This window comes from Emys orbicularis, chromosome 7 (genome assembly GCF_028017835.1).
Source record: "Emys orbicularis isolate rEmyOrb1 chromosome 7, rEmyOrb1.hap1, whole genome shotgun sequence".
Taxonomy (NCBI): domain Eukaryota; kingdom Metazoa; phylum Chordata; order Testudines; family Emydidae; genus Emys; species Emys orbicularis.
Window position 1 is genome coordinate 62,525,670 of NC_088689.1, and position 27,089 is coordinate 62,552,758.

Below are 27,089 nucleotides of genomic sequence, written 5' to 3' on the forward strand. Positions count from 1 at the left end.
AACCGGACAGTCTCTACGTAAAAGGATAAATGGACACAAATCAGACATCAGGAATGGTAACATACAAAAGCCAGTAGGAGAAAACTTCAATCTCCCTGGACACTTAAAAGTAGCCATTCTTCAACAAAAAAAACCCTTCAAAAACAGACTTCAAAGAGAAACTGCAGAGCTACAATTCATTTGCAAACTTAACACCATCAATTTGGGCTTGAATAGGGACTGGGAGTGGCTGGCTCATTACAAAAGCAATTTTCCGTCTCTTGGTATTGACACCTCCTCCTCAATTATTGGGAGTGGATCACATCCACCCTGACTGAATTGGCCTTCTACATTGGTTCTGCACTTGTAAGGTAACTCCCTTCTCTTCATGTGCCAATATATATTTATGCCTGTATCTGTAATTTTCACTCCATGCATCTGAAGAAGTGGATTTTACCCACAAAAGCTTATGCCCAATAAATCTATTAGTCTTTAAGGTGCCACCAGACTCCTCATTGTTTTTATGAAGCCCCTTTAACACCCACACATATATTTACATAGCACAGTGGAAGAGGGACAGTTACTGTTCCCTACAGGCAGCTGATACTTAGTGCTACCTTCTCCTAAGGTTTGTGCAGGGTCTAGTGTGCCAAAAATGACAAGCTAGAGTGAAGTCCTATATTTCATGGTTGTTGTTGAGTCCTCAGGGGCTTCATTTCCATTGCATCACATCTTATGGAACACATGCCGTGCCTTTCTCCCACTGCTCTGTGTACAGAGGGGTTTAGAGAGGAGGGTCCCCAGCGGCCAGCCTCCTAAAGAAACAAGAAAAAGGAGCGACCACCCCTGAACATCAAAGGAGGGGCCACTCAAGCCCAGGAAGGAGAAGATGCTGCCAGCGTTCCCTGAAGACAGAAGAGACAAGCAGGAGGTTCTTGGTGGTTTGCTGGTGAGGTAGGGAAATGCAAAGGGGTGTTGTGGGGAGAGCCCAGGATTCTTTTGTAAATGTGCGTTCATTGATTTTAAAACTAGCAGCAATCTTGCAGTGTCTGGTTGGATTCCACCCCCTTGCAAACTAAACTTCAGGATTCAGTTCCTAAAACTGAAGACCAGATCATCAACTGATGTAAAGAAGAGTAGCTCATTTGACATGAGTGCAGCAATACAAATGTGTACCAGTTGAGGTTCTGGCCCCTCATCTCTGTGAAGTTCACCCAACACTCATGCATTCTGGTGTCAACAGAGGGGTATTTATGTGCCTCATTCCCCGCACACGCAGATGACAGCTACATAATATTACCATTTTCTCCCCATTTCTCACCGCAATAACATTTTCACTCATTTTTCATGTCACATCAGCAACACTATGCCCACATTCTGGCTGGTTATTCAGGTTTCCACTGCATGCTTGTTATTACATCTGGCCTGTTAGATCCTTTCTATGACACAACCCTGACCACACAAAACTGATTTACAAGATAACAAAGAGAGTTCATGATCATGATCTGAACCATATAAATAAAGTCCATTTGAATTAAATGAATTTAAGGCTGGGACAGGGGCAGCATGGATTTATAGTCCTATGAATTGGCATCTTCTATTGGGTCCATAAGAAGCAGTGAAATCTTTCTAGTGTGCCTCGCCCATTGTTCTCTGCCCTGGCCTGGAATAACTATTTCTACTGGAAAGAGAGGATTTCATTCTCCATCTTTGTTTAGTCTTTGGTCTGAGCACTGAGACTGCAAACAAAGGGGGCTAGTTGTGGGGGTGGCATTTGTAATGTACACAAACCCCTAAGGAAATGGACAGACACCACCAACTCATTTCACATAGGCCATCACACAGAAATGACTATTTCAGTAACTAGTCTCAAGCAGCATGTGAACCAGGGACTAAGTAGCACAACGTCCTATCACCTATTTACTTATTCATTCAGTCCCTAGTATAAATACCAGGGCCAATTTGTGCCCAGCACATGGCCAAGAGTTCAATAGTAGGAAGCTGTAATCAGCCATTCCCCAACTTGTGCCCTATGGAGGAACTGGGCAAAGTGGCAGACTGTGCCCTCCCCGAAGAGCAAGGATTGTTTGTGGTTAGCACTTTGAGGTTAGCAGGTGTGCAGCACTTCTCCCAAAAGGGCCATATTTTGGAGTTTAATGTATCCACCCTACACACCCCCACATCCCGTATCATTTGAAAGCTTATTTTATGTATCAGATGAGGTCTGATGTAAACTGGTCAAGTGGTGCCATAAGCCTGGGAGGTGAGATGAAACAAGGGCACTCAGAATGAGAGTGTCATTTTTTGCACAGTTCCAGAAACACGGTGACCAGACTATGACAGAGTACTAGCTGTCGGATGCTGCCCTCTTAGGAAATTCCACAACGGAAAATATCACAAGCTTAATTGGAATCCGCTAACCTGCTCTGGCAGGGATTGTGGACACTTGGGGGAAATGAGTGGGCTAATGAGATAATTAGCTCAGTCAAGGGAAGATATGTAACTGGAACAAGGGGAGTTGCCCAGAGAGTGAGATGGGTGTGGTAGAGGAAGCTGGATGAAAGGCTCCACCTGACACATGCCTGTGCTGTGCTGTACAATGCCCGGAACCTGGGGAAAAGAAACGGTGTGTATGTTGTGAGTGGCAGGCAGGCAAAAGGACTAGGTAGCTGAGGGAGCACTACCCTATGACTCCAGTTTTACAGTTTAATTTAATTTCAGCACCTTAATGTGGTGTTTGTTGGTCAAATCTACCAGACAATAAAAGTATTAAGATTCCTTTTTATTTGTTTTGCATGGGTAAGTTTCCCGCCCAGAAATGATGGAGCTCTTTAGCGTGTGGTAGTGGTAAGTAATGCTACCAATATACTTTGGGAATATCACCTCTACAGTGTGTGAAGTTAAAGTATAAAGGTATGGAGGATACAAGCCCCTTAAAGCTTACATCAAAGAGAGACTCTCCACAAACTTTGAAAAATATGTGATTTGTCAAGAAAAATCAAAAGAATGCAAATTTGTCAAAAGCCACCAATGCTGGACAAATTTCTGTGATGCTGACAGCAGAAGCCAGAAGAGATGAACTGTGTTGGTGGTTCCTGGAAGAGTAGTCTAGTTTAGAGTATTGCTATCACCTCATCTATCACTGGGATTACTTTCAGAAATACACAAGCAAGTTAAATGTGGCTCATGTCTGAGTTGTACTGAGCACAGGAAAGAAAACAGACTCTGAATCTGATCAGATGGCTTCATGTTCACCTGCTTCTATAGACACCAGACCAAACACATCTTCCAGTGACTGGTCCTGTTGGATTGTTTGCTTGAGGGGGGAAAAAGCCAACCACACACACAAGACAGCAAGAAACATTATAAAAAAGATAGGTTGCTCTCAGATAAGGAGACAACAAAAATGATATGACATGTTGCACAGAATATCTGTGGAAGACTTGATTGCTAAGGATGGAGGTTATCACTCAATGTGCCTTTCTTTCTACGTGAGTAAAATGAATCTTAAAGCAAAATCATTTAGTTTTGCAACAATACAGTCACCTTATGGGACTGCATGCTATCAGATGATTGAACACCTAGACAATGAACTTATGTATGACAATAAGGCACTTCTGTCCAAGCTGCTCCAAGGATACAAAGCCTACTTCCTTCAGATGTAGTGTGACAGGGTAGGGTCCCACTTGTGTCTCTTTTCAAGTTACAAACTGCTCAGGCACCTTCTTCTGGTGAGCACCTCGAGTGGTTTATTTCTGGGTCCTTCCCCCCACCTGCCCTTATAGACTTGTGCAGCCCTGTATTTGCAGTGACACACAATCCTTAGCTCCCTTGGGCGTAAGGGGGGAAAGACAGTAGGATCTTCCCCCTGGGAGATCTCTCTAGGCTCTGACTCTGAAAGTCTCTCTACCCCTTTGCATTTCCTTCTTCTGTCTTTTCTATTTTCTGCCCAATGGCCTCCTCTGCCTGTCCCAATCTATCAGTTAGGCACAGCTCTTCTTAGTCAGGTCTACTCTAGAGTAATTAATTTGAGTTGCAGTGATAAGAATGCTGGATCAGCTACTGTTGCACACCACTGTCACAGGTAGAAACTGCAAACTATTTCAGTAGCAAGTTACAGGCAAGGTTAGAAAAACACTATCGTTCTGAAATTTCATTCCATGCACAGTATGAACAAGACAAGTCTACCATTGTTCTATGCAGTGCAACATTAGCTGATGCTATCAGAACTGCTAGCAATCTGCATTAGGAACTTAATGTGACGTTGCACTCCATATGCTTTATGAAAATATGCTTGGAATGTGAATATAATGTAACTGAAATATGCTTTATGCAAAAGGTCTCTTGTAAGGTATCATTACAAAGCTTATAATCTACTGAGTGTGTTCATCCTATTTGTATGTATGTATCATTCTTAAATATCTAAAACTAGAAATATGAATTTAACTCTGAGGTCCTATTGTAATTATGCAAAGTGTGGGCCATTAATGGTGGTTTAGAATCTTGATGGCACCCATTGACTAAGAGAATTGGCTGTAAATGGCTCTGTTGACCTGAAAGCCTTCCTTTGTACGTGAAGTGGGTAATGAAGAATGAGGTCTTACAGGACATGTGACCAGGTCACATGATACTGCAATCCATCTTAAACCTGGTGCTTCTCCATTTAGAAGGAGGGGTAGGGACCCAGAGAGACAAAAGATTCCACCTTATGCCAAAGATATAAAAGGAGGTGGAACAAAACAAAGGGGGTCCCAGTCATGTGAAATCCCCTGCTTTTCACCTAAGATGCCTGCTGGAACTAACAAGATCTGTACCAGGGAAAGAAGCTTATTGGAACATCTCTGAGGGTGAGATTTACCTGTATTCAGTTTCTTAAATGTATTAGGCTTAGACTTGTGTGTTTTGTTTAATTTTGCTTGTTAACTTACTTTGTTCTGTCTGTTATTAGTTGAAACCACTTAAATCCTACTTTTTATATTTAATAACATCACTTTTATTTATTAATTAACCCAGTTAAGTGATTAATACCTGGGGGAGCAAACAGCTGTGCATCTCTCTCTATCAGTGTTATCAAGGGCGGACAATTTGAGTTTACCCTGTATACGCAATATATAGGATTTATTTGGGGTTTGGATTTATTTGGGGTTTGGATCCCATTGGGAACTGGGTGTCTGGGTGCTGGAGATAGGTGTCTTGCTGAGCAGTTTTTGGTTAAAGTCTGCAGCTTTGGGGACTTGGACCAGACCTGGGTCTGTGTTGCAGCAGGCTAGCGTGTCTGGCTCAACAAGGCAGGGATCTGGAGTCCCAAGCAGGGAAAACTGGCTCAGAAACGGGCTCAGGTGACAGTCCCAAGGGGGTCTCTGTGACCAAACCCATCACACTTAAGTCATCTAAATGTTTTGTGGATGTTTTGTTCTGGCGAATGAGCCTGACAAACAGTTTTCAAATGAACAAGTGGTTTTATACAATGCTGCTTCAATCCTTTGGTCTGAAATAGCCAAAATGAAAACCTCAGAATGTTATCCAATGTCAGGTGGATCGTAGATTACAGAGGTCAGCTACTTGTGTCACAGTTGGTGCAGGAGTTTATCTTTTGGTTGATCCTTTGTTGGGGAGGAGTAAATGTGGTTTCTGCAAAGGGAAATCATGCCTCACCAGTGTATTAGAATTCTTTGAGGGTATCAACAAGCATGTGGACAAGAGTGATCCAGTTGATATAGTGTACTTGGATTTTCAGAAAGCCTTTGACAAGGTCCCTCATCAAAGACTCCTAAGCAAAGTAAGTAGTCATGGGATAAGAGGAGTGGTCCTCTCATGGGCTAGTAACTGATTAAAAGATAGGAAACAAAGGGTAGGAATAAACAGTCAGTTTTTCCAGTGGAGAAAAGTAAAGAGCAGAGTCACCCAAGGATCTGTCCTGCAACCTGTGCTGTTCAGCATATTCATTAATGATCTTGAAAAGCAGGGCAAGTAAAGTGGCAAAATATGCAGATAATACAAAATTACTCAAGATAGTTAAGTCCAGAGCTGTGAAAAGTCACAAAGGGATCTCACTAAACTGGGTTACTGGGCAACAAAATGGCAGATGAAATTCAGTGCTGATTATGCAAAGCAATGTCAGTTGGAAAACATATTCCCAAATATACATATGTAATGCTGGGGTCTAAATTAGCTGTTGCCACTCAAAAAAGTTCTTGGAGTCATTGTGGATAGTTCTCTGAAGACATTCACTCAACATGCGACTGCAATCGAAAAAAGCTAACAGAAGGTTAGGAACCATTATGAAAAGGAGAGAGAATAAGACAGTAAATATAATAATGCCACTGTATAAATCCCTGGTATGTCCACACTTTGAATATCGAGTGCCATTTTGGTCACTCCATCTCAAAGAAGATATTAGAATTGGAGAAGGTACAGAGAAGGGCAACAAAAATGATTAGGGGTATGGAACAGCTTCCATATGAGGAGAGATTAAAAAGACTGGGACTGTTCATCTTGGAAAAAGGATGAATGAGGGAGGATATAATAGAGGTCTATAAAACCATGAATGGTGTGCAGCAAATGAATAGGGGAGTGTTATGTGAAAGGGTAAACAACAATAACTAGGGTCACCTGATGAAATTAATAGGCAGCATTAATTAACACTAACATAAGGAAGTACTTCATACAACACACAGTCAACCTGTAAAACTTGTTGCCAGAAATGTTGTGAAGGACAAAATTATAAGTGGGTTCAAAAAAAGAATGAGATAAGTTCATGGAGGTTAGGTCCATGAATGGCTATTAGCCAAGATGGTCAAGGATGCAATCCCATTTTCTGGGTGTCCCTAACTTCTGATTGCCAGAAGCTAGGATTTAACAACAAGGGATTGGTCACTCAATAATTGCCATGTTCTGTCATTGCCTCTGAAGCATCTGGCACTGGCCACTCTCAGAAGAGAGGATACTGAACTAGATACTGGACCATTGGTCTGACCCAGGATGGCTGTTCTTATGATAGATAAAGAAGCATATAGTTCAGCCAGGATTGATTATCATCTTTCAGAAGACATGCAAAGAAGGTGTCTCTCTACTGTGGAGTGCATAATATGTAACAGTTCAAAAATTATCACACCTCTGTGCATAAGCCTTATTGCACATCTACATCTCACAGTTTAATTGACACATGCTACACCTTCATAGATTCTGCATCTATTATGATGAGCTGAGGCAGTTCATCACTAGTGCTGCCAAAACTGAAGTAGAAAGACTCCAGGGAGGTGTGTCATTTCCATATGAAACTGTACCACTTCATGCTGGTGGAAATCTCATCCATGAAGGAGATAATACAGACATCAACATAGAGACCAACGATGGAAAGAATACCTTCCATTCAATAGCTAGAGTGGTAATACAAGGACAGCCTGCAGATAGTCCAGCATTGCAAGAAATATCACTGAAGCATGGGAAAGAAAATTCACTTACTCTCCCAGGGCAATCAGAGTCTCTTTTGTAGTGTCTGTAATCAGAACAATCTCTGCACAGAACTGTGTTCATGCCAAGGCAATGAAGACAGTGGTAACCCACATACTCTTGACAGAGATCCTAATGATGAACATGATAATGACATTGACTAGAAATGGCACCGGCACTATTACATTTCAATGATACCTGTGCAAATTTATTATTAGATTTTGTGTTACCTTTAGATTGTTGTTGTGATCCTTTAAAGTCACAAAGAAATCCAATTTTATGTCTTAAATGCATAGTCATTAAACTAACAGAAACAAATGCAGATATTTCCAAGTGGTCATTTCAATGAGGTGATGGTGTCATTGTTTATCCCCATGTCTATGGTATTGGCAGCACTTGTTGACAGCTCCACATCACACCTCATCTTAAAGTAGACCTAAGCTTTCAAATGATGTGCATGTGTGTAGAGAGGGTACAATAAGTTGACCAAATTGGTGGTATCTGCCACTCACCTATAGCAATTCAGAGTAACACCCTGTCCCTCCCAGGCCAGCTAGTAGAATAGAATTGAGAGAAAGTTAGAATTTCCATCCCCTGGGAAATCCTAATATGTCAACATTGTTTTGTTCTGAATCGTGATGAAATGTTGAAATATCAACATTTTTGCAGAACAAAGAGTTCCAAACAACTCAATTCAGACTAAACATTTTGGCATTTTTGACAGAGATGAATCCAAAATCTAAGTGTTTGTTTTGTTGAACTGACCTGAAACACTTCATTTTGAATCAGTTCCGCATTAAAATGCATTTCCATATTGGTGCATTTTGCCTCATGGGATCTGTATTTGGATTGCTGGCCCAAAAGAACATATTTTGTTTCCATGTTCCCAATGGCAAATTGAAAATTTTCAGCAAAAATCAATGTTTGACCATGCAAAATTTTACAGAAACTGCGTTTTCCATCATAAAATCAGCCCAGTGGGAAATTCCCAACCAGCTCTACAGTAGAGTTAATGGGGCTTTAACATAAGCACATGATGGGCACTTCCAAAGAATTGCTCAATACATAGTCAAAGAGCGCAGAGGATGAATGAGTATTCCCCTAATACTGGCCTAACAGCTAAAATTCAGTGCTAAAATAAAATGAATGTGTAAAAAGAATAAAACCCATCATTAAATGGCTGTTTTCACTCAGACAAAAGAGAGAGGGTATAATAGAAATCTGTTGCTGTGCTCTTACTCCTTTGCTATGAAATACTCATAACAGTATTTAGAGAGCTATGTATTTTTTTCCCATCTCAGCACTGGGATATACTTAACATCCCCACCCCAACGTGCACACATGCACACACATAAGAACCCCCAATTCTAATTGTTTTTTATTCTATTTAGAATTGCATTTTCATGTAATCTTTAAAACAAAACACCAAGCGTTAACAGAGAGGAGCAAAGAAAAGCCCACATTCTTTTTGGATGCATTAAAAGACAGCTTCCGTCAAACTTTCAACACTCCACAATTAGGCTCAAATAAGCTGCAATTCTGAACTGGGGTGGGGTGGGGGGGAACAAACATCCCATTTTGCAGATCTGAGGTCTTTCTGAGCTGAATAAAATTCTGCTACAAAATAAAAACTGTGAAAAGAGAAGTGGTGGTGGAGTGGGGTGCATAAAAAGTCAGTTTGGAGTTCTATGCTTAATCTTTCCAGACCTTAAATCAATTAATTATTCCCCATATTTGGAGGCTTGCACAGACTTGGCAAAGTGGGAAGCTCCTTTTCTTTCTTTAGTTTAATTTAAAAGAATCTGAAGCTCCAAATCTTCTTTTCAACCTCCTACTCTCTAGAACCCCAACCCAATTCTGCCCACATGCACCTATCTCTGGAAGTCTGTAGACCTAGGATTTCCTTTCTGCAGACCTCAGCAAATCTGCAGGGTGGAGTGACTGGTGAAAGCAGGGGGCTTGTGAGGGAGGAGATTAGAAGGTCATCTGCCCCCTTTCTATAAGCCTCAAACTTTGCAGATGGGGATAATCCAAAGCAAGCCTACCCCCCACCCCACCCCCATTCTGCTCCCCCTGCTTGCAAGATTTTGGAAGTTATGCATTTCCTGCAAACCTATGAGTCTTTTGCAGATTACTTTTTTAAATGAAAGCTTAGGCCTCCAGCAGTCCTTTGATATCCCATATGAAGCTCACCTTCCCTAACAATGTTATTAAAAAACAACAACTTTGGCCATTTGATTTTAACCAGCTAAATTATCCTGAGCACAAGACCTCTGCTATTGAGTAGAGAGTCCAATAAGGTAGGTTGTGTCATTCATCTTCTTTCAATTTATTTTACTACACAGTGACAAAAAAATTCAGAACTCTTTTTAAAGCTCTAGGATGTCATAATTTAATAACCACATGTCTGATTCCCTTCCAATTTTCTTCAAAAATTCTACCTTTGATCCAGCTCTAACCTACCAATTTTGAGGCCCCTATAGTTCTTTTTGAAGGGACAAGGGAACAAAATAAGGCTTCCAATGGAAACTCAGCTGTAACCTTAACCATTTAGTAACTGCTCTCACTCCACAATCTCCGTGCAAGGATTCATTCTAATGCACAAGTAATTCAAGCACAAGATTTTGCACTATGTGTAAGGGGACTGTTGCCCCCTTACTAACATTCAGTGGGGGTGTTTTGATTGGCTTGCTCCCAGTACTAAAAGGGGAAGGGTCAATGGCAAATCAGGAGCCTGAGACTGACAGTCCCCAGGAACAATGGGGAGAGGCCAATGCTCCAGATCAGCCTGATTGACAGGGCGGGCAGGCTAATCAGAGGGTCAGGAGGCGAGGGAGGTCCCGTCCTCCGTGTGAGCTGGAATTGCCTGGGTCAGACTGAGTGGGGCCGAGCTAAGGAGAAAGCAGGGGCCCAAGCTGAGCTGGAGAGCAGAACCGTGCCAGATCCAGAGGGGCCAGAGGCGCAGCCACAGAGCCAGAGACAAAGCCCAGGGAGAGCAGATCCTGAGCTGGGAGCAGAGCTGCAGCCCCAAAGCCAGAGCACAGCCAGGAGAGAGCAGGGGCCTGAGCTAAGTTGCTGGGAGCAGAGCTGCAGCCCCAAAGCCAGAGCACAGCCAGGAGAGAGCAGGGGCCTGAGCTAAGTTGCTGGGAGCAGAGCTGCAGCCCCAAAGCCAGAGCACAGCCAGGAGAGAGCAGGGGCCTGAGCTAAGTTGCTGGGAGCAGAGCTGCAGCCCCAAAGCCAGAGTTACAGAAGCAGCCTGCAGAGCAGACCTGCCCTGGGAGGAGAGCTGCAGCAACCAGAGCCAGAGGGGCCAGAGAAGCAGCCCAGGGAGCTGGAGGCAGAGCAGCAGCAGCAGCAGCCATGCTGAGGCAGAGTGGAGCTGGAGCTGGGGCTGGAGCAGTCCGGAGCTGGGTGCGGTGAGCAGCTGGGGAGAGTGAGGGGGACCCTGGCAGTGGGCCCAGCGCAGGGAGCTACCTCAGCCAAGAGGCCTTGCAGGCCAGACTTGGAGGGGGATCGTAACCCTGACAGGGCGGGGGCGACGCTGGGAAGAAGGGTCCTGCCACCTAGAGCCTGAGAGCGTGTGGCCACCGCCAGAGCAAGTGTCCAACCCACAGCGTCCCTGCAGCACAGCCAGGGCCTGAGAAGGAGGCCCGGGACCTACAAGGAACAGACTGTGAACTGCCCTGACGTTCCAGAGACACTGCTTGTGATATTCCCTGCCTCAGAGCAGGGTGATGTGTTTCCTTTAACCTTTTCCATTTTTCCTTATTCTTTTTTAAAAAGTAATTGTTAATTAAATAACTTGTATTTGCTTTAAATTGTATAAAATGATCAGTGGGTCAGGGAGGTGCCCAGTGCAAAGAGAGTACCCCGGAGTGGGGACACCCTAGCCCCTGTCCTAGGTGATCACAGCAGGGTTGGGGGTCAAGCCCCCCAGGAATCCTGGGCCCAGCCTTGTTGGGGTTTACGAGGACTCTGCCAGACAGGAGAGTGGAAGAGGAGTCCTCAAGGGCAGGGAGGCCTCTGGGTAAAGGAAGTGGGAGCGAGGACTCGGATCCTTTCGTTAGCCCACTTCACCGGGGTAGTGCAGAAGCCAGGAAAGTTCCCCACAATAGCGGGACCATTCCCCCGCTTACATAATTGGCGTCACGAACAGGATCCTATCGACAGGGTCCATCCCATTGGTTTTCTGGTTAAGTTCTAGTAGCACGGTCCGGGCCTGGTTGAGCACCCTACCATGGCTGGAATTGAAGAACTACGAACCCAGTTTGCTGAACTTCAGCGCAGATTATCAGACCAAGCGGAGGCATTACAGCAAGCTAGAACTGAACAGAGAGAAGCCTTATCGCTGGCCAAGGCAGTAATAGACCAACAGACAGCAGAAGCTAAGAAATCCCCTACTATTTATGTCCCACGGGAGCGGAAGGTCACGGAGTTTGGTGGCTTCCCGACTAGACCAGGAGACATTACAGTAGAGGAGTGGGTCAAGTCTGTGAAGGCGGCTCTGCGTGTGCTAAGAGTACCTGAAGAAGATCATGTGGACTTCATAGAGGAGCACCTCAAGGGCCAGGCCAAGGCCACAGTAAAGTTCATGGCAGTGGCAGACAAGAAAGATGTGGAAAAGGTATTTGAACTCCTCCTAAAAGTGTATGGAGACAAGGTACCTATTGGAACCCGACTAAAGGAGTTTTTTGAGAAAAAGCAGGAGCCTGGTGAAACTGTCCGGGCATACGCATATGACCTCCAGGAGAGAATGAGCAAAGTGGAGCGGCGAGACCCTCAGCGAGTTCCAGACCCAGATACGGTTCTGAAAGAGCAGTTGGTGCTGGGGCTCCGTGATGACTCCCTCCGACGTGAAATGAAAAGGAGGTTTAAAGAAGAGCCCAGTAAGAAGTTCCATGAACTCATGCAGGCTGCCATTATGTGGTCAGAAGAAGAGGAAGTTCCTGTGGCAGAGGCGGCCAAGCCTAACCCCCATACACGAAGTGGGGGCCTAGTGAATGCAGCTGCTGGGAAAAAGGCCCTGCCCCAAACAGAGCTAACATTGGAAAGCTTAAGTGAAGCTGTCCAAAAACTGGCGGTCCAACAGGGGGAGATGTTGAAAGTGATGACCGAGTTGATGAAAGAAAAAAATCCCATTAGTATGCCAAAGTATCCAAGGGCACCGGGATCCCGAAGAGCCCCACTGAAGGACGAGCTGGGAAGATACATTTGTTACACTTGTGAAAGGCCAGGACATACTAGCCGAGAATGTCCACTGAGAAGGAGAACAGAGTCCCAGGCACTCGAAACCAATGGGGCACCAGGAGCAAGTGGTCCATCTACAGTAGAAGGCCAAGCAGTGGCAGAAGGATTCCTAGGCCTGTCCTTCGTGGAAAATCCCTCTGCATACAGTGTTGAGAGGAACGTGGGCAGTGCCAGCATATCTAGCGACTTCTGTAAGCGAGCATTTGGAGACTGTCTAACTGCTGAAGTATGTATAGCAGGGGTGAAGACCAGATGTTTGTTAGATACTGGCTCAGAAGTCACCACCATCACTGAGTCGCATTTTCAAAAATATTTGAAGGACAAGGACCTGACCATGCACAGCACACGGTTTGTACGTCTAACAGCTGTTAATGGACTGGCAATCCCAGTGGTGGGGTGCCTTGAAGCAGACATAGAGTATATGGGCCAGACACTGCCTGGAAAATGCATCTTCATCCTGAAAGACAAAGCCTCAAAAGGGAGCCATATAGGAGAAGGAGTTCCAGGGATTCTAGGGATGAACATCATTAGTGAGCTGAAGGAGCTACTCTTACCAGGAAAAGGGACCACGAGGATGAACTGTCACAAGCACTCTACGAAGAATGCTGTGCTGAGTAAAGTACTGGCTCGAGAGGAGAGGCAGAGTCTTTCCCTGGGCCCCACAAGGCATATGGGAAATGTTAAAGTGGGCAGAAAACGGAAGACCATTATTCCTCCTTGGAGAGGGAAGATCCTTGACGAACACAGCTGTGTACCAGGAAATGAGCTGCAGGTGACGAGGGAGAAGAGAGGACGAGTTACCTTTCTTCAAGAAAGATGTGATGGGAGACTGCCAGTTCCAGTTCAAGCGGCACGCCAAGGGCTGATTCCTGCACATGTGGCTAACATAAGGGCGTTGCCAGAGAAGCATCAAGAAATCTTTTCTAAGAATGAGGTGACCAATTATGATGACCAGGTCAAAGGTCACCATGACAGGCTGAAGACAGCCTGGAAAGTTGCTCTCAGTACAACTAAAGACACGGCCCAAAGTAGGAAAAGGACTTATGTTAGCAAGTCCAGTGGGGCTCTCATCAGGCCTGGTGACCGTGTACTAGTTCGTAACCATAGACACCGGGGGCGTAATAAAATACAGGACAAATGGGAGTCAAATCCCCACATTGTAGTCGCTCACAACAATCCCGAGCTACCAGTTTACACCATCCGGCCTGAACGAGGGGGTCCTGAGAGAGTAGTACATAGGGACCAGTTGAAACATTGCACTCTTAGTCCAGATAGGGACCATAGGAGGTGTAGATCAGTACACCCCGAGGAGGCTGAAACCAATTGGGAAATGGTTCTAGTCCCACAAACCGAATACAGAGGGGGACAGAGTGGGGCAAACCCAAACCCTAACGAGAATGGCCAGATCCTTCAAACTGACCCAGTATTACCTGAGGATAGGGAAATAGAAAATATGGGTAACGAACCACCAGTCTTAAGAAGGTCGCAGAGGGCTAATAAGGGTGTACTTCCTGTTAGATTTAGAGATAATTATGTTATTGGTTCTATGTAGTGTTTTAATGAATATTGTTATGTATGGTATTAAGAAGTAGATGTGGAATGTTAAATATGTTAAATGTCTTTTGATAATTGTTAATGGGTTGTTGATATAAAATGATGTGGGTATATGTTGTTACTATGGGGCCCGGATGTACCGGTGTAAATATTGTGGATGTGGCAGTATTTTAGCAAGGGGGAATGTAAGGGGACTGTTGCCCCCTTACTAACATTCAGTGGGGGTGTTTTGATTGGCTTGCTCCCAGTACTAAAAGGGGAAGGGTCAATGGCAAATCAGGAGCCTGAGACTGACAGTCCCCAGGAACAATGGGGAGAGGCCAATGCTCCAGATCAGCCTGATTGACAGGGCGGGCAGGCTAATCAGAGGGTCAGGAGGCGAGGGAGGTCCCGTCCTCCGTGTGAGCTGGAATTGCCTGGGTCAGACTGAGTGGGGCCGAGCTAAGGAGAAAGCAGGGGCCCAAGCTGAGCTGGAGAGCAGAACCGTGCCAGATCCAGAGGGGCCAGAGGCGCAGCCACAGAGCCAGAGACAAAGCCCAGGGAGAGCAGATCCTGAGCTGGGAGCAGAGCTGCAGCCCCAAAGCCAGAGCACAGCCAGGAGAGAGCAGGGGCCTGAGCTAAGTTGCTGGGAGCAGAGCTGCAGCCCCAAAGCCAGAGCACAGCCAGGAGAGAGCAGGGGCCTGAGCTAAGTTGCTGGGAGCAGAGCTGCAGCCCCAAAGCCAGAGCACAGCCAGGAGAGAGCAGGGGCCTGAGCTAAGTTGCTGGGAGCAGAGCTGCAGCCCCAAAGCCAGAGTTACAGAAGCAGCCTGCAGAGCAGACCTGCCCTGGGAGGAGAGCTGCAGCAACCAGAGCCAGAGGGGCCAGAGAAGCAGCCCAGGGAGCTGGAGGCAGAGCAGCAGCAGCAGCCGTGCTGAGGCAGAGTGGAGCTGGAGCTGGGGCTGGAGCAGTCCGGAGCTGGGTGCGGTGAGCAGCTGGGGAGAGTGAGGGGGACCCTGGCAGTGGGCCCAGCGCAGGGAGCTACCTCAGCCAAGAGGCCTTGCAGGCCAGACTTGGAGGGGGATCGTAACCCTGACAGGGCGGGGGCGACTCTGGGAAGAAGGGTCCTGCCACCTAGAGCCTGAGAGCGTGTGGCCACCGCCAGAGCAAGTGTCCAACCCACAGCGTCCCTGCAGCACAGCCAGGGCCTGAGAAGGAGGCCCGGGACCTACAAGGAACAGACTGTGAACTGCCCTGACGTTCCAGAGACACTGCTTGTGATATTCCCTGCCTCAGAGCAGGGTGATGTGTTTCCTTTAACCTTTTCCATTTTTCCTTATTCTTTTTTAAAAAGTAATTGTTAATTAAATAACTTGTATTTGCTTTAAATTGTATAAAATGATCAGTGGGTCAGGGAGGTGCCCAGTGCAAAGAGAGTACCCCGGAGTGGGGACACCCTAGCCCCTGTCCTAGGTGATCACAGCAGGGTTGGGGGTCAAGCCCCCCAGGAATCCTGGGCCCAGCCTTGTTGGGGTTTACGAGGACTCTGCCAGACAGGAGAGTGGAAGAGGAGTCCTCAAGGGCAGGGAGGCCTCTGGGTAAAGGAAGTGGGAGCGAGGACTCGGATCCTTTCGTTAGCCCACTTCACCGGGGTAGTGCAGAAGCCAGGAAAGTTCCCCACAATAGCGGGACCATTCCCCCGCTTACATATGCAAATACTTGAAAATTACACTGCTCTACAGCCAAAATGCTTCTGAAATAAATGTAGTCAAACTTTACTAATTCTGGGTCACTGAGAACGAAAATAATGCTTAAAATTGTTGATTGGCTCTAGTTTTCAAGATATGCTATTGGGTCAGTATATACGACCCTTGACTTGGGAATGGCGGAGAATAAGTGAGTTATAAAGGGAAGGGATCTCAATTTAAACCAGAAATGACTAAAATACATCTTTGACTGGATCTATGAATAAATCTATGACTGGGTTTGGACAGTACTTGCTTTTTAGGCAAAACAATGAATGATGCAATCTGAAGCTGGTATTGCGTCATACATGATATGAATTGCATCATATTATTCCTAGAAGTCATGGATGATGCAATCATAAAGAAGCTTACATCACTCTGCTGAACAAATTGCCCTATATCAGCTCTAGAAATCATACAGTGTTGTGCTCTCTTATTTGTCAGTGTTTGATTTTGCAAAGGGACACATTTCTGTTTAGCCAAAGAGAGCAGAGATGCCTCGTACTTGGGTGAACCGTGCAGATAACTTCTGCTATGTTTGTGGTGAAGTGACTTTTGCATCACAAAAGCGCAGTATAAGCACTATGGTTAAGAAAGCCTATCACCTTTATTTTGGCTGCAAAATTGGAGATCAGGACAAGAGGTGGGCCCCACACATATGCTGCAACACTTGTGCAACAAATCTTCGCCAGTGGTTGTACAGGAAAAGGAAATCTATGCCTTTTGCAGTGCCAATGATTTGGAGAGAGCCAACAGATCATACCAGCAATTGTTACTTCTGCATGGTGCCTCCAGTTGGGAAAGGTGTGTCAAAGAAGAAAAAGTGGACTGTGCATTATCCAAACATTCCATCAGCTATACGCCCAGTACCCCACGGAGAAGGACTGCCGGTTCCTGATGCACCAGAATCATTCTCACTTGAGTCAGACGAGGAAGAGGAAGAGGATGAAACTTCTGGTCCTGAACCATCAATGTCACAGGACCCACATTTTCTCCCATCCTCCTCCTCTGAACCACACCTCATAACACAAGGTGAACTGAATGACCTTGTCAGGGATTTGGAACTACCCAAGAGTAAGGCAGAGCTGTTGGGCTCCAGACTACAGCAGTGGAATCTCCTGGCAGGTGATGTTAGGGTTTCCATGTTCCATGACCGTCAAAAGGATCTTATCCCATTCTTCTTCATGGAAGGTGATCTTGTATCAGCCTCGCTTCTACAGTCTTAAAGGACTGCCAGTGGAGCAGACCCAGTGTGCTTCTGCTGTGTGATTTGGTGGGGGAAGAGTGACTTGTGCTTCTCAAGGGGCCACAACCCTTGGGCACCACAGAGCACAGCTCCAGGAGGACACCTGTGCCCTAGTGTAACTCACACTAGGAGAATGTAGGCCTTTGCTCCTCTCTTCTGGCTGGGCCACATAAAGCTTGAGGCCCCTATCTAGCAAAGCACTGAGACATGGATTTAACTTTGAAGTCAGTGGGATCACTCATGTGTCTATAGTTAAACATGTGCTCAAAAGCTATGTTGAGTAAGGGGTCTTAGTACCATAGCTCAAGCAGCAGCAACTCATACTTTTTCATGTGAGATGTCCTCATCCTCACCAACAGCCCATGCCGCACTGGCTATACTAGCCTACAAGGGGTTTGGAGAGGTACAGCAGGCTAAGGATAGGGATGTCAGTACTGGATCCATGACTGTGGATCCATGCCAATCATAACCCCTGCAGGGAAAGGAAGGTGCAGCAGCTGCATAGTCGGTCTCTGGGTGCTCTTTGATGTGAGAGAATGCCTGCCCCACCCCTTGTCTGTCCCAGGGCCCTCTGTAGAACTTCTGAGTGCACAACACATATGTAATGGGTTGAATCACAGAAACCTCCTTGGGAACTGCCAACTGATGTGCCAAGACTACTTCTGCCCCTGCTTTCCCTGCCAGCTTGGGACTCCAGCACCCTGTCTTGTTGAGCCAGACACATCAGTCTGCTCCAACACAGACCCCGGGTCTGAACCCACGTGCCCCGAAGCTGCAGACTTAACTGAAAGCAACTTAAGAAGTGTTCCTGTGTTTAACACTCAGATGCCCAACTCCCAAAGGGGTCCAAACCCAAAATAAATCTGTTTTACCCTGTATAAAGCTTATACAGGGTAAACTCATAAATTGTTCGCCCTCTGTAACACTGATAGAGATATGCACAGCTGTTTGCCCCCTCCCCCCAGGTATTAATACATACTCTGGGTTAATTAATAAGTAAAAAGTGATTTTATTAAATACAGAAAGTAGGATTTAAGTGGTTCCAAGTAATAACAGATAGAACAAAGTGAATTACTAAGTAAAATAAAATAAAACACGCAAGTCTGTGTCTAATACAGGAAGAAGACTGAATACAGATAAAACCTCACTCACAGTGGTGTTCCAGTATGCTTCCTTTTACAGACTAGTCTCCTTCTAGTCTGGGTCCAGCAATCACTCACACCGCCTGTAGTTACTGTCCTTTGTTCCAGTTTCTTTCAGGTATCCTTGGGGGTGGAGAGGCTATCTCTTGAGCCAGCTGAAGACAAAATGGAGGGGTCTCCCAGAGGTTTAAGTAGACTTTCTCTTGTGGGTGGAGACCCTCTCCTCTCTCCTATGCAAATTCCAGCTCCAAGATGGAGTTTTGGAGTCACATGGGCAAGTCTCATGTCCATGCATGACTGAGTTTCTTACCAGCCAAGCCACATTCCTGGGAAAGCTCCAATGTAGATTGGCATCTTCAAGTTCATTGTTGGCTTAAGTGGTTCTTGATTGGGCACTTAATTTGCACATTCCTTTCTCAAGAAGCTGACCAAATGCTTTACTAAGGCTTCTTAGAAATCAAGCAAGTATACAGCCAATATTCTTAACTTCAAGTACAAAAATGATACATGCATACAAATAGGAGTAATGTATTCAGTAGATCATAACCTTTACAGAGATATGTTACATGGCATATGTAGCATAAAACATATTCCAGTTATGTCACATATACATTCATAAGCATATTTCCATAAAGCCTTATGGGGTGCACCGTCACACCATACACCTGGGTTGTGCATATGATCCCAAAATTGGCCTGGTTATTGTAGGATAATACATGGCTATAAAACAAAGATGCACATAGCGAGAGAAGCCTATATACTAGGGTTGCTTTGAGAAATATGCTTTTGTTATCCAGCACATACATTCAACACACAACTGTTATTGACTTTCACTTAGGAATATATCACCCTTGTTGCTGCAGTTTCCTTAATGAAAAATCAAGAAAAGTTATTCAACTATAAGTCACGGGGGACCTCTAATTGCACTAAGAAAGTTTTTGATGACCCACGTGAGAATTTGCATTCAGGCTTTTTGGATATGTCATCAGTCTTGAATCTTCTCTGAACAGTTATGCTCCTCACTGTTTTAATTGTTAACTGTTATTTTGGAGGTTTAGTTTACTCATTAAGGGTTTTTTTTTTAAACTGCTCTGTGTCTAAATACACTTTGTCTCATAGTAATTAACAAAGCTGACTAAACTTTATTCACAACCTGCTGAGTTTAATGTTCTGATTCTTCTAGTGTTGTGTTTATGCGACTGTAATTGTGTCAGAGTTGCAGCTTCTGGGTTGGTTGCTTTGGTTGTTTTTGTTTGTTTGTAACCATAATGAGGATCCGGTTGGTTCCTTATTACCCTATAAAAGGCTACACAATCAGGCCCAGGTTTTAAATCTGTGGCTGTGCACTGGTTAGACACCTGATGTGTTTCACCCCAGATGCATCACATCAGCATCATGTAGACTCCCTTTTTGGAGTGTCAGGAAAGCATTTTTCACTGAAGGTGGGAATGTCGTTGCATTACACTTTTTATAATGCAAAGCTGCACCTTAAAGACAAGGTCCATAAATTCCCTGGAACTTCCCTCTTACTGTCCCCACAAATTGATCACAATATATTAGACCACATTAACTGCAGGTCAAGTTTCACATTTCAAAAAATTCTACAGGCAGCAGAGAATAATCAATAGATCTGGCATGAAACATTTGTCCAGAAACATGGCATAATTGGCTTTCACCACAAAAGATAGCTAAGTCTGTTCGGTTACATGATGAGATTTGTTTTACATTTTCTTAAGTCATCTCATATCCTGCTTTTTCCAAGGCTGTCTTCTTGCTTCTTATAGCTACTTAATAATTGGTTTCTTCAGTCTGCAAAATTCAAGGTAAACCTAAGGTCAGGCTCAAGGCACATGGATTGTAAATAAATGTAGCTGAGCATATGTGGGCAAAATATAGAACTGAAGCATTTCATATTGACAACTGGGCTCAGAACCTTTCGCTACACACAAAAACGGCTAAGTTCACAAGCTGGCAATTGCAAATCGTCCCATCACTCAGGATGGATTTGCCCTTGCATTCAGAGTTCAATGTAATTAATGTGAATGTCACAGTCTATGAAGAAGCTACTAGAAGGGCAATTTGTGTTATAAAGGATTAATCTTCAGCAGAAAGTTTAAAGGTACCACATATCCTGCAGGTCAGTATGCAGTATTACACTTGTTGATGACAAAGGCTGGTCATAAAATGGGGGACTCTTTTCCACTACAAATTTCAAAACACAATGAAAATTTTTCATTTTATTCAAAAAAGTTTCCCAAATTTTTCTGAAGAAACAATTATGAATGAAAAATCTTCACTTTCAGTCAAATTCAATGGGATCAAAATGGAAATGTTTGTTATTGGGTCATCCCCCCCAGGTAAAAATTATAATAATATTGGAGGTGAATTTCACCCTATATAAGCAGCCATAGTTTGGTAACAGCTACTACTTCGCAATGGAACTTTTACGTATTTTACAACATGTTGTCTGTATTGAAATATGTGTTTAGCTACAACTGGCAGTTGCTGCTCTTAAGAAAATACTCTCTCCTTTTATTATATGTATTGTGGTAGGGCCTAGGAGTGCCAGTCATACACCGGAACCCCATTGTGCTGGGGCTGTACAAACACAGAAGAAAAAGATGGACCCTGCTCAGAGGATTAGTAATATAAATTGTTTTGAATTATCTTCTCTCTTCTTGGTACATGAATAATGTGGCAAATTCAGCCATCAACACAGAATCTGGCAGTATGTAACCTTGCCTACCTGTACCTTTTGTGATCTCTATGAAAGAGAAATCCTCTAAAAGGTTGTTTTCTCTTGGGTTCTGATTTTATGTTATGGGGTTTCATTTTGTTCCATGTTTCATAAACACATGGATTTACCAACGCACTCAATGTTGGCCTACATCTGCTATCACTGGAGCCAATGGGAGATTTACTTACAACTTCAACGAGAGAATAGTAAGGCTAAATGCTACAGCTGGTCAGAGAAATTTAAAGTTTTCTATTTTGATGTTTTTCATTTGATTTCATTTTAGTTTTAAAAGGGACAACATTTTCATGAAAGTATACCCCACTGTTTAACCAAATTGCCTGAGCACTTTCGAAAATTCCACCCTATAAGCATTGTGTCCCTCTATCTGGGAATAGGAGAGTTCTGCACGATTTCCTATCTCCTATCATCCAGACAAAACCTTTTATTTCAGCACATTCCTCCAGCAAAAAAATCAAGAGATATAAGCAGATGAAAATGGAAAATAATCCTGGGGATCTTTTTTTCCTCCTAACCAACATATTTTATAAGTGTAAGTATACTGCATGGTGATTTATATTCTAAGGCCTGTTTCACAGAAATGGGATTCTGGATAGTAAATGAAAGATGTTGATTTGTTACTGGAAGAAACCTTGCAATTTATCCTTCTTCCTGGTCTCTTAAGATATACCTTGAGAGATAAAATAAAGGGCATTTTCCAGGCAGTAAATTAATTTGTATCAGCGTAAGGCTAAGAATTCACTGAATCCAAAATTTGCTTTCCAAATGGACTTTGATTTTCATATTATTTCTAAGACAATGAGGTCAAGAGGGATTATTTTGTTTTGGTCCCAAAGAAATTGGTATCCAAATAGTTCCATATAGACAGTTTTCTTTAGAGATTGTGTACATGAATGCATGCTTAGTGAATGTCCAAAGATTAACTGAGTTTTTATTGTTTCTGGTTTATTCAACATCTTACTAAGATGGAGAATGAGGATCTACAGTATAATGGCCTGATCCTACTCCTATTGCAGTCAATGGAAGTTTTGCCATTGAATTCAATGGGAGCAGAAGCAGGCCATCAATAAAGATGTGAAATAGAGCTGTCAGTGCATCTTGAAATTCACCTGATCATTAATGTAAAACAGACAGACAATGACGAGGAATGCTTAACCTTACATCCATTCAGACTCCCTGTACTGCCACTTACTAGCAGGTGTAAGAATCATGGACCTGATTTTGCTCTCACATCAGTGTAATTCAGGTGTAATTCCACTGAAGTAAATGGAGTCACACTGGGTAAAAGCATTGAATATGAAAGGAGAAAAAGTATTTTAAAAAAACTGTTTCAATTTTCAAGTGATTTTTAGTAACAGTGAAAAATGCCTGACTGATATATCATCAGTGCAAAATGAATTCCTCCTTATACTTTTGGGAAAAAGGAAGAGCACAAACAGCAGTTGTGTAAACCTTCCTTACTCTTCCCAACTCACATGCCTCAGGCTTCTTCTGTTGAGACCATCTCCTCTATCAGTATGCCCATTTAGGGGCTGATCCTGCAGTCCAAGAATATGAATGAGCCCTCAGTCCCTCATCTCTCTTCTGGCACTGCTAACAAGAATCCCACCTGCAGCTGTAGTTTTAGTGGGGGAGTGTATGGACACTTGGCCATTAGAAACTGGAGTCAGGGATCCAATTGTTTTCACATTTTGGTTATTCTTTGCAATTTCATTACAGGGCTCATTGTAGCCCCACATGGAGCTTAAGTAATTGCATCCCCTCTTAAATTACCTCAAGCCTATTCACCAATTGGAAGATCATTCTTGGTCTAGGGATCATGATTAATTAGTTGTGAGTATCAGATATCTAGAATTAAGATGCATTGGTCAGTTTTGACTGGATATACAGGTGACATGGCATTTTTCTGTTCCCTGAATGGATGAGCATAACTCTAAGAATCAGGTTTCTGGTGCAAATACATAAGTTTACAAATTCAAAATTCACTGATTCTCATTTGTACTAATGCCCCTTTACAACCCTCTGGCAGTAGAACGGAACAAGTGGTGTAAAAGTAAATGATTATCTCCCCTGCTCTGTCTGAACATAGTCTAAAATTCACTTAACATTTGCTGTTTTGTTCATTAAGATTCTTTCCAGCAAACTCATTGATGAGAATGGGCACAAACAAACCACTAAAGGGATGTGAACACAGTCAAGGGAAATTAGATGTAATATCTGAATGACTATGTAAATAGAATTAATATCCAGTTTTAGGTCCCTTTACATGGCCAGGGAGGTGTAAAGGGGACATAGTGCACATGAGAATCAGACCCAATTCTGTCTAGTTGCTCTCTAGCTATCCGTTACAAGCTGAAATACCTGTAACTTGGCTATACACAGCTGTACGCATGCTATCGCAGGACCATCTGCAGAACAGGCTGCATGCCAGCTGCTTGACCAGGGGAGTTGGCAGAGGAATGAGACAGGAGAGAAAGTCTGCAGCATTTTTATAAGGCTTGGAACTGGAATTACAGGTCAGCTGAAGCATGAAGTTTGATTTCTAACTAGAGTGTCTCAAGAGGCTTAGTTTACCTGATCTCTGAGCTTGGCAAATGAGGTCTTCCTAGCCTGTGGGCCTGAATGTTCACTGTTTTACCCCATCTTTGTCCCTGTGTGACTCTGCTGGCTTCAGGGAGTTATGCCAGCATAAAATTGGTGGATAATCAGGGATCTAGGATCTGATCCATTATTGCCCTGCACCTTGTGCAGTCAATTTACTTCAGTACGAAGTGAGCGTGAAATGCTACTACTCAGAACGGGAATGTTTTACATCCACCTTACACTTTTGTAAAGGCTTGACATGGGGCAGAGCAAGAGAGAATCTAACTCCAGGTGCTCTCACCATCAAGCAGATGGCCCCAGATGTTCATAGCTGGGAAATGGTGGCGGGTTTTTCTCCATGGAAGTCATTGACAAGGGAACTCACTTCCCCCCAGCTGGATTAACAGAGGACAAGCCTGTTTATGTTCAGGCTACAAGGGAGATACTGTTTAATTGTCCTAGGTCTGCTGAAGGGGGAAGTTGGAATGTTGTGCTGATCTGTTTAGTGTTACTTAGAGGGGTTATTGCTAATGTGTATTTAAATGTTCAGGCCCGGGAGTGGCCTACATACACAATAAGGCCTTTCCCAATTGTGCGCCCCTTGCACAGGGGGCAGGCACACTTGGAAGAGACTGTTCCATGCCACAGTGAGATCTGGCTAACACATGCTGCAATGGGGTGGCGGGCACATTAACAGCAATCCCCCGCAGCACTGGGGAAAACAGTGCCTCAAAAGACAGCACAAGACACCTCCTGATGTTCCCCTTGGGGGTAGTAGAGCTCCACGTTCTGGGCCGGCTCCAGGGTTTTTGCCGTCCCAAGCAGCACAAAAAAAAAAAAAGCCGTGATCGCGATCTGTGGCGGCAATTCGGCAGGAGGTCCTTCACTCCAAGCGGGAGTGAGGGACCGTCCGCTGAATTGCCGCCGAATAGCTGGACGTGCCGCCCCTCTCCGGAGTGGCCGCCCCAAGCACCTGCTTGGCAAGCTGATGCCTGGAGCCAGCCCTGTCCACGTTGACCCCTACTGGGGGCTGAGCCTAACAAGCCCCTCATGTTTGTGTGCCTAGGGATACTATGATAGGCAGCCTGTATACGCTGAAATAAATAACTCTGTTCTAAATGGCTGGGCTTGTCAATAAACCCCCAAGCTCAAGCCTCAGGTCACTGGTTGGACTAATTTTCAGTTCACAGCGTCCTACCTAGCCTCCAAAGGAAAACAATTCTTTCCAACCGAGATCCTGACCCTCCACGGTGGGCTCCTTCAGCCAATAAAAACAGCATGCAGCTGCAGTTTTAATGCCTGGTAAACTGGATTGCAGAGCTGCTGCCCTGAGCTCTTCAGCAGAGATTTAGCATCAGCAGAGACCAGGCTAGCATCTACCAGCCACCCTTCATCTTGCCCTACTCCACTCTACCACTGCTTAGGTGCTCATTCCTTTATAACCTCAGAGGGGGTGCCAGCTGTCTCCTGAGACCAGAACAACGGGCAGAGAAACATCAGTTTACAGGTAGCCTCATGTGCTGAGTTCGCTCCTGAAAAATAGGATTTTGTTTAGCACAACTCGTCTCTTTCAGGAGCCTTCACTTTGCTGCCGCTGCAGCTGAAAAGCGATGATGGTTTTTGAAGTGACACAAGGGATCTGACTTCTCAGCAGCACCACATTTTCAATTATATGACTGCTCTGGGGACTATACCCCTAATGCTGAGGAAATATGGAATGATGCAATCCAATCTTTCTGAAGATATCTTTCCAATTCCTATAGGCAGCACACACTCCAACGAAGCTGGATCAAATGTATGTTGAAGTAATGTCAGCTAACTTTTTTTTAATGCACTCCCGAGGCTTCTGAGCTTAAAAGACCTTTGTTTGCCAGGTGTTTGCTTCCAAACTTTCAAAGTGGTCGATAACACTTTTTTGCTATTTAAGAAATGCGTTATAGTTAACAACCCCCCAAACAGTCTAATGTATTTTCATGTAGGATTTAGCCATAATAGGTATTAGAGATATTTCTGGCTCAGGATCTGCACTCTCCCAGAAACTGTGCTATTAAAATTAAAGTGAACTTTTAGACTCAATCAAGGGAGACACAAAGAATTCAAGTGATCTCTCTCTATATCTTCCTCCAACACTAAGTTTGCTTTTTTTGAGTCGAAACAAAAATAAAAATCTTATACAATCAGGAAAGTATTCAAAACGCATAACAAATAATTGCTCCATGACAAAGTAAAATTGTTCTCCAGTGTGGGTCCCTCAACAGCAGTCTTTTTTTTTTTTTTTTTTTTTTTAAAAGCCAAATAAAAGGAACAGATGTTAACATACTCCTGCCAAAATTGCCGTGAGCCCTTGTAGTCAGAACTAGTAACTGAGCTGAGATGACACCATGGCACGGTTTAATTCCAAAACTAACAAACACACGGAGGAAACAATTAAACAGTAAAGTCCACAGGACGAACACTGGGATAATTGGTGGATCTGACTTTTGTACATTTCTTTAAGCTGCACTGTCAAAGTCATCTTTGCCTTGCTATTGTTAGAAATGGTCATTGTTGTAACAAATCCCCTCCCTCCAAGTCTAAACTGACTTTTGCCCGGACAAAAAAGGCTATTGTCTTAAAACTATCAAGACATTTCTAGGTAGTTTCTGGGCCAAGTTCTGCCCTCAGTTCCACCCATGGAATGCCATTGGCTTCAATAAGATTTCGGGGGTGCATTTAAGATCAGAATTTGGCCTCCAGCCATTCAGCGAAGGTCTCAGAACATGGTAGCAATCCAGTATGGCATGTAAAACCAGTGTTTTTTTAAATTCCTGTCTTCAAAGCACAGTCTCGCTCTTCTGAAAACTGACTCTGCTAATCTCACATTGCAGAACTTCTTGTTTATTCCAGATGAACAGTATACACATGAAAATATGTTTTTACTAACTAACTGCCCAGCCAACTCAAGCTGAGGTCTGTGAATTAAGCTGGGTGTTTACCCGCTCATGTGTCATTGCCAGTTATAAGAGATTCCACAGGCCAAGCCAGGGTCATGGCACAGAGCTATGCCAGTAGACATTTTACTGTAGCTCTCCCATCGTCACTTGCACCAGTGGAGCTGGGAGAATACCACAGCCACTGTGGGAGACTTTCAGAACCACCACATTATAGACAATTAAAGACATAGCTACGCATTCCCACCATTTTCAATACGTGCACAAGAGTTACTGATTGAAACTCAGTAAATGATTCTGCTGATGGTATGTTATCACAATATATTGATTCTAGCTCACTCCCTCTTAGCTGTTTTAACTCTGCAGTATTACAGCAGCAAAAAACATGAAAAATTTTCTTTGTCACTTAAGTCAGCAGAACTGACTCTGATTACAAACAGGGAGCAGATCAATTAAGTGAGAAGGTGCTATTTTTACAGT